The sequence below is a fragment of the Salvia hispanica genome, chromosome 2, assembly GCF_029641045.1.
Source record: "Salvia hispanica isolate PSC_SH4W2 chromosome 2, Shi_PSC_v1, whole genome shotgun sequence".
In the NCBI taxonomy this organism is placed as follows: domain Eukaryota; kingdom Viridiplantae; phylum Streptophyta; class Magnoliopsida; order Lamiales; family Lamiaceae; genus Salvia; species Salvia hispanica.
The window spans coordinates 47,850,390-47,861,228 of NC_142693.1; the positions used below are offsets into that span (position 1 = coordinate 47,850,390).

The 10,839-nt window shown below is 41.1% G+C and overlaps 1 pseudogene; it reads left to right on the forward strand.

The window, feature by feature from the left end:
- Window positions 1-8,581: 8,581 nt before the first annotated feature.
- Window positions 8,582-10,839, forward strand: LOC125196599 (putative inactive receptor kinase At1g48480 pseudogene; annotated as a pseudogene).

Consider the following 10,839-nt stretch of genomic DNA (forward strand, 5'->3'; position numbering starts at 1 on the left):
TGGCATTAGCCTTGCCACGGATGAGCAAAAGGCTATGTGGAAGAAGGTGTCGGCGAGAGAGAAGGCGCCCTCGAGATACCTCCACGATCTCCCTCTCCAAACTTTGGGGATCGCGGAGGACATTTGGGCGTTGTGTGACATAGGCAACGGGAACGGTCTTGGCTATATGTTCGAGAGGAAGTGGCCGTCATTTAGGAAGTATGCTCTTGAGTTTCTTAGCTCATTGAAGGTCACCAAGGATCGCCGTCAAAATGTCCCGCTTAGCATCGACTTCCGCCAAGGCAATCGTTGGCACTCGCTTACCATGGACGTGAGTGGGGTGTTCCATTGCTTCGACCTCAACCCCGAGGAAGACAATGACTACGATTTTGAAGAGGTTTGGGGTGTGATGACGAATGAGCACGAGCACGCTGCGGGCTATGCCAAGTCTTCATCGATTCGCAGCCCCGTTTTGAGGTACCTCCATCGCGCTATGACCCAACTCATGTTTGCTAGGGTCGATGGGGGAAGTGTCTCCCAAACGGAGCTCAATGTGATTTGGTGTCTTCTCAACAAGAAAGGATTCGACTATGGAACCCTCTTCACTCTCTATGTGGACCGGATCACGAAGAAAGCTGGAGGCGTTATATGTTGTGGGGGCTTGATCACGGCAATTGCCGAACACTTGGACATATCTTTTGTCGGATTGACAGAAGATGGCGGGGAGCGCTTTATCACTTATGAGGTGCTCTTCTCGGTGGGATTGTTGAAGACCGACTATTCGGGTCAAGGATTTTTCTTGCAAGTGGCGGGGGATCACTTCCTCGTTCCGATCCCGCAATTGACCAAGGTCGACGTTTGGGCAAACCAAGTCAATTGGAAGCTCGACACTCTAGCCCACCCAAAAGCCATTGAGGCCAACCCTATCAATGGAGAGTTTAGGAAGAGAAATATTGCGGCTCGTATCCCCGTCTTTAAGGCCGAGGATGACTACACTTATGAGGCCATTGATCACTATAATGAGGAAGGAGAGCACTCGCATGCCCAAGATAGTGGAGTGCCGCCGCCACCGCCACCCCATCATCGCCAAGAAGAAGAAGAAGAGGAAGTGGAGTGCCATCGCCACCGGACTCGAGCAAACCACCGCCGCGGGAGGCCGAATCCCAATGATGAGTTCCAAGCGAACACCTCCGCCAAATGATGCACTATTTTTTAGCACTAAATAAACATGCAATTATACAGAGTATATATATAGTATAGCTAAAGGTCAGTACCGGATATCGAACACGGGGAAGGCAAACACAGACTGTCTATCTTCTACTAAGACTCAATTACTATCTGGAAGAACGGAAGGTTTTGAAAACTTTTTGAAAACTAAAAACAATAGAAAGCGAATAACAACTAGATGCAATTAAAACACGGAGATAAACGATAGAGATAAGGGAATTCCAGGGATGTGCGTTCACAGTTATGGTTATACAAATTCCAAACTACAATACCCTAGCACAATTAATACTTTGATAAGACGAATCACCTAGCTTATGCTCATGCTATACAAACGTTGATTACAAGCTTAGGGTTGTCAATCCTAATACGTAACTCCAAAAAGCTCCTAAGACCCTTAAAAAGTCCTCACTCTCAATTAACAATGCCGTTTTAAGGGAAGCTAACTATAGCGTCTACTAAGTAGATCTAACTTGCTAGAACTTTCTCACAGTTATGAAGTAAGCTATATTAAATCATACACGATTGTGTCATTCAATCATGAAGCATCAAGATTAACTTAGGGAAGAAACTAAGTAAAAACAAAACGGAAATTAAATAGAAAAAAGAATTGTATAACCAAAGTCGTTACTAACACATCCCTAGAATCCTATGAGTTTAGTTACACATAATGGAATAAGCTAAACACATAGATTGAAGGGAAAACAATTTGAACATAAAACTAAAGCAAATAAATCCCATAGGTTGAATCCTTGTCGTTCTTGATGTTCTTGAAATCCTTCTCTAACTCCTTGCACAATTGAAGTACTCTACCTTTTGATCTTTGTGAATTATTTTGCAGGTAGAAGCTCTCTGATTAGGGCTGGAGGAGGAGTCTTGGAGACTCCCCTTTTGGGGGCTTCAGAAGGGTTAAGTTCTATGAATTAGGTTATGGGGTATATATAGGCTTGAGAAGGATTTAAATTTGGTAAATAGTCTCCTCCAAGCAATAGGAAAAATGTGAATTTCGTTCCCCATAGTAGAATGAAAAGATTTGGTTTCTCAAGGTAATATCTTCTTTCCTTCTTCAAATTTCCGCATAGACTGCATTTGACAATTTTGCGCGATTTTGGTAGAACGGCCATAACCTTCTCCAAAAAACTCCGATTGTGATGAACTTAGAACCAACTTAAATCTCTTTTCATGAAAAAGAGAATGGTGTGTAGAACGCCCTGATCGAACTTCAGGATCGCCGGAAAATTAAGTTTGAAGGAAGTTATCGCGCGCCGCATTTTTGTGGCGGGCCGCCGCACCTTGGCTGGCGGTCGCCGCGCGTTGTCCAGAAGCTTCTGACTCCTTTTGGCGGTCGCCACGCACTTCCCGGCGTTCGCCGTGTGTATCTTTGTCTCCGCTAAGCGTCGGCGGTCGCCGGAAGTGTTGCGGCGGTCGCCGGATGCTACCTGAAGCTCTCCAGATTTCCTACTTCGCGTTTTAACTCCCTTTTTAGGCTTAAATATGCACATTTCTCACAAAACATATCAAAGTACCAAAATAGATAAAATATACAAATAATGGACATGTAAAGCAACTTTGACATAAAAAATGGATCAAATAATGGCCTTAAAACAGTGCAAAATCCAAGCGTATCAACTCCCCCAAACTTAAATTTTTGTTTTTCCTCGAACAAAACAATAAAGACACAAAAATAAATGCACGAAATGCACAAGGACTAGACGTCATAATTGCCACAACAGATGAAAGAACAGATTAAGCATGAATTAACGCAATCAAATCAAGTAAGGCTTATTAGTGCACTTTCATTACTAACTCCTGGAACACCTTGAAATCAAGCACTCACATGTGGCAAACTTCCAAAGAAGGGAAGTGTTCTCTCACTCTCAAATTGTATAAGGGTAATGTGAATATAAACACTCAAATCATGCATCATGCAAAGTTTACCATAGGCTTGCTCAAAGTCTAATCCCTCCTCTACTAGATGTGATTAAGCATCAAAAGTCCGAAAGGTCTTTATCTTTTTGTAATGTAGGCTCTTTGGTAGGTGAGGAATATTTGGCTAAAAAGTGACTAAAAATAAAATATCTCAAGTAGAGTTAAAGTGACTCCACTTTTCTAAGACCCAAGACACTTTTAACACTTTATTTTTCTTCTTCAACTCACATTCCAATCCTTTGATTTTCTTTCTTTCTCTTTTTTTTTCACAACCTTTCCCATTTTTTTTCTTTATTTTTCTTGTTTAACCTTTCTTTATTTTTCATACGCATCATTTCTAAGATTAAGCACATATTTGGAATTTTTTTCAATATCACAACTCGTACTTTTCTACATTTAAGCACACTACTTTTTATACTTTCTCCTTATCTCTCCAATTCCTTTACAAAAGATAGAAAATTCTAACTAACCCAAGGAATTGTCCCCATTATTTTGGCTTCCATAGAAAAGGCTTACAGGCTCAAAATTGGCTTCTAAGGGAAAAATTTTGAAATTTTTAGAGGGTCGAAAAATTTTGGATAAAAGTAGGCTAAGAAAAGATGGCCAATCATCCTCCTAAATCAACTTAAACACTATGTAAACTTAGGCAAGATTAGGAGAAAGTTCTAGAAACATATACATGAATGCAGATAAATCACACAAAAATAAAATTAAGGCTCAAATTCTCACAAGGTATAAGCATGATTCAAGGCGAAAAAGCAATTCACTAATTATCCACCATTTCACCAAACCATCAAATCAAAACGTTAAGCCACACTTAAACATGGATGAAATGTGATATCATTGGCAACTCGGTCTAAATTGCGTCCCCTACGCATGCGTGTTTCTAAGTTCTTCACGTTAAGTTCATGACATAGATTCAAGAAAACATTTTTAAAACACAAAATTCTCCTACGGGGTTTTGAAAAAACAAAAGCAAAAACTTTAAAACAAAAAGAAAACCCTAAAACAAAAACCTAAACTCACGGTCCACCACTTCACCCCCCAAACTTATTTACAACAAAGTGTAAGAAAAGTTTGTAGAGTCGGTTGGGACGTTAGTGAACTAATAAAAAGAAAACATACCTTGAAAAATTTCGCGTAGAGGCTTGACGGAGTGAAATTCAAAAAATATCAAAAAATTCGCATTGGAGATTGTGCCCAGATGGTGGTCCGCCGCGGCCTGTCCGGCGGTCGCCGCACGTCAACCGATTGCTTCCAGCGAGCAGGTGGCGGACCGCCGCAGCGAATGTGATACGCTCGGATTTTGCACTATTTTAAGACCATTATTTGGTCCGTTTTTTATGTCAAAGTCACTCTGCACGTATGTTATTTGCATATTTTGTCTATTTTGGAACTTTGACGTGTTTTGTGAGAAATGTGCAAAATTGAGCCGAAAAAGGGAGCCAAAATGCAAAGTCTGGAAATCTGTAGTCAAATGGCGAACGACGACCACGACGGAGGTGTGCGGCGACCACCGGCGCCCGGCAGACAGAGCAATGCAGCGGTTCGCCTCAGAAAATACGCTTGGAAGAGAAGTCTCGCCCGGCGACCGTCGGCCAAGGTGCGGCGGCCGGCCGGAGAAAGGCGGCGAATTCGAGATGCCCTAGATTTGCTCCAAGATTTGCCATATTTTAAAGATCTTTTCCTTCTACTACAAGGACTGGTTTTCCCCTATAAATAAGACCTCAAGCTTCATGAAAAAGAGAGAGCTTGTACTTGCAAAATAATTCATAGAGATCAAAAGCTAGAGTACTTCACTTGTGCAACGAGTTGGAGAAGGATTTCAAGAACATCAATAACGACAAGGATTCAACCTACGGGTTTTATTTGCTTTAGTTTTATGTCCCAATTGTTTTCCCTTCAATCTATGTGTTTAGCTTATTTCATCATGTGTAACTAAACTCATATGATTCTAGAGATTTGTTAGTAACGACTTTGGTTATACAATTCCAATTTTCTATTTAATATCCGTTTTGTTTTTACTTAGTTTCTTCCCTAAGTTAATCTTGATGCTTCATGATTGAGTGACACAATCGTGTATCATTTAATATAACTTACTTCATAACTGTGAGAGAGTTCTAGCGAGTTGAATCCACTTAGTAGACGCTACAGTTAGCATCCCTTAAAACGGCACTGTTAATTGAGAGTGAGGACTTTTCAAGGGTCTTAGGAGCTATTTGGAGTTGTGTGTTAGGATTGACAACCCCAATCTTGTAATCAACGTTTGCATCGCATGAGCATAAGCTAGGTGACTCGTCCTATCAAAGTAATAACTGTGCTAGGGTATTGTAGTTCGGAATTTGTATAACCATAACTGTGAACGCACATCCCTGGGATTTCCTTATCTCTATCGATTGTCTCTGTGTTTTATTCGCATTAAGTTGTTAATTGCTTTTTATTGTTTTCTGCTTTCAAAGTTTTCCAAAACCTTCTGCTCTTCCAGATAGTAATTGAGTCTTAGTAGATGATAGACACTTTGTCTTTGCCTTCCCCGTGTTCGATATCCCGGTACTGACCTTTAGCTATACTATATATACTCTGTATACTTGCAGGTTTATTTAGTGCTAAAAAATAGTGCATCACTAGTCCATGGGGCTAGGATGTAGTATTGTTCCAATATGACACCATAATGTAACATACGTTCAAACGTTATAAGTAATGTACGATTTTCGAATTATAATGTACAATATTTACATAATTGGATGTAAAAGCCAACAAAAATAGAACTGCTATTGTACTTGAATTATACAATACATAACTTCTGCAAAATTACGCCTTGTTTACGCGTGTCAAAACCAACGGCACGGACATACACATCGTAAAATGCAATGGCAAAATCTACTGATTTGAAACGCTGACCAACGACGGGCTTCAATTCTTCAGAGCATTGCGGTACAACAGAGACTGTTGCAATAAATTAGAGATCATTTGACCTTCACAAAAATATGTAGCAAACAACACATCAAACAAGAAAACAAACAATATACATTATACGAAAATAGTACAATACATTATCATTCAAATATACAGTACGTGAACGTGTGGATACTACACCCTAGCCCCATGGACTACTAAACCCTAGGAAAATGGTGTTAAGTTCCGGGCTTTAGGAATAAAAAACGATGCTACATAATTGCTATAAAATGCTACTCCCTCTGTCCCCCAAAATTCGTCACCATTTGACTCGGCACGAGTTTTAAGAAATGTAATAGAAAGTGGGTTAGAAAAGTTAGTGACATGTGAGTCCTACTTTTATATATTAGTTTTAAAATAAAATGTGAGAGAGAATGAGTTAGTGGAATGTAGGGTCCATTACTAAAGATGGTAAAGGTGAAATGTGACAAATTTTTAGGGATAGACGAAAAAGAAAATAGGTGACCAATTTTCAAGGACAGAGGGAGTACATTATTTGTTCATATACATTATCATTAAATTTTCGTACATTACTTACAGTTCGTGAATGAGTAGATACTACACCCTAACCCCGAAGACTACAAAACCCTAAGGAAATGGTGTTACCTTCAGGCCTTGACGGATCTAAAGCAATGCTACATTATGGCTAATAAATGTTACATGATGACTTTGATATGCTACATTACAGTATAATATACATTATTATTAATATATAGTACTTTAGTAAGACTCTGTCACTGTGTGGATACTACACCCTAGCCACATGGACTACTAAACCCTAGAAAAATAGTGTTAAGTTCCTGGCTTTAGGGATAAAAAACAATGCTACATAACTGCTATGAAATGCTACATTATTTGGTCATATACATTATCATTAAAATTTCGTACATTACTTACAGGACGTGAATGTGTGGATACTACACCCTAGCCCCATGGACTACTAAACCCTAGGGAAATGGTGTAAAGTTCCGGGCTTTAAGGATAAAAAACGATGCTACATTATTGCTATGAAATGCCACATTATTGCTATGAAATGCTACATTATTTGGTTATATACATTATCATTAAAATTTCGTACATTACTTATAGTACGTGAATGTGTGGATACTACACCCTAGCCCCATGGACTACTAAACCCTAGGGAAATGGTGTAAAATTTCATGCTTTAGGGATAAAAAACGATGCTACATTATGGCTATGAAATGCAACATTATTGCTATAAAATGCTACATTATTTGGTCATATACATTATCATTAAAATTTCGTACATTACTTACAGTACGTGAATGTGTGGATACTACACCCTAGACCCATGGACTACTAAACCCTAGGGAAATGGTGTAAAGTTCCGGGCTTTAGGGATAAAAAACGATATACATTATTCCTATGAAATGCTACATTATTTGGTCATATACATTATCATTAAAATTTCGTACATTACTTATAGTTCGTGAATGAGTACATACTACACCCTAGCCCTGTGGACTACAAAATCAAAGGAAAATGGTGTTAACAACCGGTCTTGACGGAAGTAAAACAATGCAACATTAATAGATAACTGACATATACATTAACTTGGACATATCATACATCAATGCCTACAAATTCGAGATTTCACATGCAAAAGAACACTCAACACTTACAAACTGACGCAAAAAAAACGATGACAATGGTACGATTACAAACTGATAAAACTCGAAAAGCAATTCGGAGTTCATCACGATTACATACTGATGACAATAAAATGCAATTACATTCTTCCATCGTCGACACTAATCAACTCCTCGCCGACGCGTTGATGCTCCAATCTCGTTCAATTGATTGCGTGAATGTTTTTAGCAAAGGTTGTGATTATTCAAAGGCACGAAATCATAAAAAAATTATCAGAAATACACGTCCAATTGGTGGCAGAGAATCATGGGACTAAAATAACTGTAATAATATTTAGTTCCTAATTTAGCCTTTTGCTTATTTTTAATGAATTAAATAAAATATGTAATGCTCCAATCTCGGCCATTGAAAAACTAAAATGAAGGGTTGAGATTTGTTTTATGTTTAACTAATATTTAGTGCAATGATATGAATACATCTCTATGAATATATGCATTTCTATTTGTCAAACATCTATCAATAGGACACACCGAACAGGATTGACACGTTGATATATATTGACTACAAATTTTTCTTCCATACCTAATTAGAAAGAAAAAAGTTTTCAAAACTAAAAAATAAATATGAATCGTGAGACGGAGAGATCGATGATAGTTTAATAATAAAAAAAAGATTAAGCTATGGTATGGGAAGATATATGGTATTTTATGAGCTGTGACCAGACATACAAATTCAGTGAAAAATTGATTAATAATTGGATTTCACAAATCCGTCTCTAATTGCATTCATCCGTAACAATAATCAGATTGTAAGATTTCAGATATGAATACACCACAGAGAACGTGAAAATCCTTACACTTGATCGACTCTTCTCAATCTCGAAAAAACCCAACACAAATTCTTGAAATAAAAAATGGCCCTTTTCAACTTCCACCACCTTTTCATCTCGCTCCTCCTCCTCCCACGCGCCACGCCGGACATCGCCTCCGATAGAGCCGCTCTCGTAGCTCTTCGCGCCGCCGTGGGTGGCCGCGTCCTCTTCTGGAACCTCTCCTCCCCCCCTGCTCCTGGCCCGGCGTCGTCTGCTCTCCAAACAAGTCTTCCGTCGTCGAGCTCCACCTCCCCGCGGCAGGGCTCTCCGGCCGCCTTCCTCCCAACACCATCTCCAATCTCACCAATCTCCACACCCTCAGCCTCCGCTACAACTCCCTCTCCGGCCCCCTTCCCCCCGACATCTTCTCCTCTCCCAACTCCCTCCGCAATCTCTATCTCCAGCACAATTTCCTCACCGCCGCACTTCCCGACTCTCTCATTCACGCCAAATCCCTCGTACGCCTGAATTTGGCGCACAACAATTTCTCCGGCCCGATTTCTCCGTCGTTCAACAGGATGACGCGTTTAGGCACTCTGTATTTGCAACACAACCATTTCTCGGGCTCTATTCCTGACCTCAAGCTCCCCGCTTTGATCCAATTTGACGTTTCCAATAACAATCTCACCGGCCGGATTCCGTGACGCCTCTCTGGATTTCCCAAAGCCGCATTCGTGGGGAACTCCCTCTGCAGCACCCCGCTCGATTCCTGCGCTTATGAGATGCCAGAGAGAATGCCCATTTCCTGCATCGCCATCGGGTCCATCGTCTGTTTGTGCCTTATCTCAATCATGAATTTCTATTTATGTCGAATCATTCGCGCCAGAGGTAAAGGGAAAGATAAGGGATTAGTCATGTTAAGGAAACCGGTGTGGAATTTGACCTGATGGAGTTGTTGGGAGCATCCGCTGAGGTTTTGGGGAATGGGACGTTCGGACCGACGTACAAGGTGGACCCGGGAAAAGGTCATGTGGTGGCGGTGAAGAAGCTGAGACTCCACGTGAAGATGGGAGAGAAGCAGTTCACGGGGAAGATGAAGGAGATTGGGAGAATGAATCTGTTAGAAATATCGGGATAAAATCCCAAGCCGTTACAGGCGGTACTCTAACTATTACAATCGAAGGAAGATAATAACAATAAATGGAATGAAAATTACAACGGAAATAATAAAACAAACCGAACTATAAGTCGAGTCGAGGGAAGCCCTCTTTCCGCAAGACAAATTACGCCCCGGCTAGTGCTCACGGAATGGCGTATTGCCCCCAAAGATAAAACGACTTCCTCCTAGCGTGTAGAAGCACCTCAAACCCGCTAGGCACCGGCGAACTTGATAGAGTTCCGAGGATCGAGCTATACAATGCTCCTATGATGCACACTATGGTGTAGAGAACTTGAGAGAAGAGAGAATGCTTTTTGTTGGTGTATTTCTCATCTCTCAAACCCACCTATTTATAGGATATGAGAGACCACTCCAAAAGTCTCGGCATTAAGGATCCTCATAGACCACTTGGGGGTTACCTTAACTTGAAAAGCCAAAAGACTTTAGAAAATGAAAGGTTTGAAATCCTTCCAAATTCTCACATTTCCAACAGAATCATCCCAATATTGTCCCTCTGGGGGCTTATTACTGCAATCGCGACGAGAAGCTTTTCGTCTACGATTTCTTGCCCATGGGAAGCTTATCAGCTGTGTTACACGGTAGTGTATCTCGTATGGCGTTGGGCTGGAAAACTCGCGCTAAGATCGCGCTAGGCACTGCGCGAGGGATATCGTACATCCACTCGCAGGGGCCATCCGCGTCTCATGGAAACATCAAGTCGTCCAATATTCTCCTCACGGAGTCATACGAGGCTCGTTTCTTTGACTACATGCTGGCTCACCTCGGGTGTAGTGCCACCCCAAACCAGGGGTACCAGGCACCCGAGGTGACCGACCCTAAGAATGTGTCGCAGAAGGCTGATGTATACAGTTTCGGGATATTTGTGTTGGAGTTAGTGACGGGGGAGGCGCCGGAGATTGACGAGAATGGCTTTGATCTAGCTGGGTGGGTGCATTCTAAGCTAAAGCAAGACTGGAGGACTAAGGGGTTGGACATGGAACTAGTTAGGTATGACTATGAGAGTGAGGAGGTGGTGGAGGATATGGTAGAGCTGCTGCAGCTTGGGCTTGATTGCGCGGCTACTTACCCGGATAATCGCCCCACCATGCCCCAAGTCTTGGCCAAAATTCAGCGCCTCTACCCTCACAATATCGTTGTTGATCACCACTAA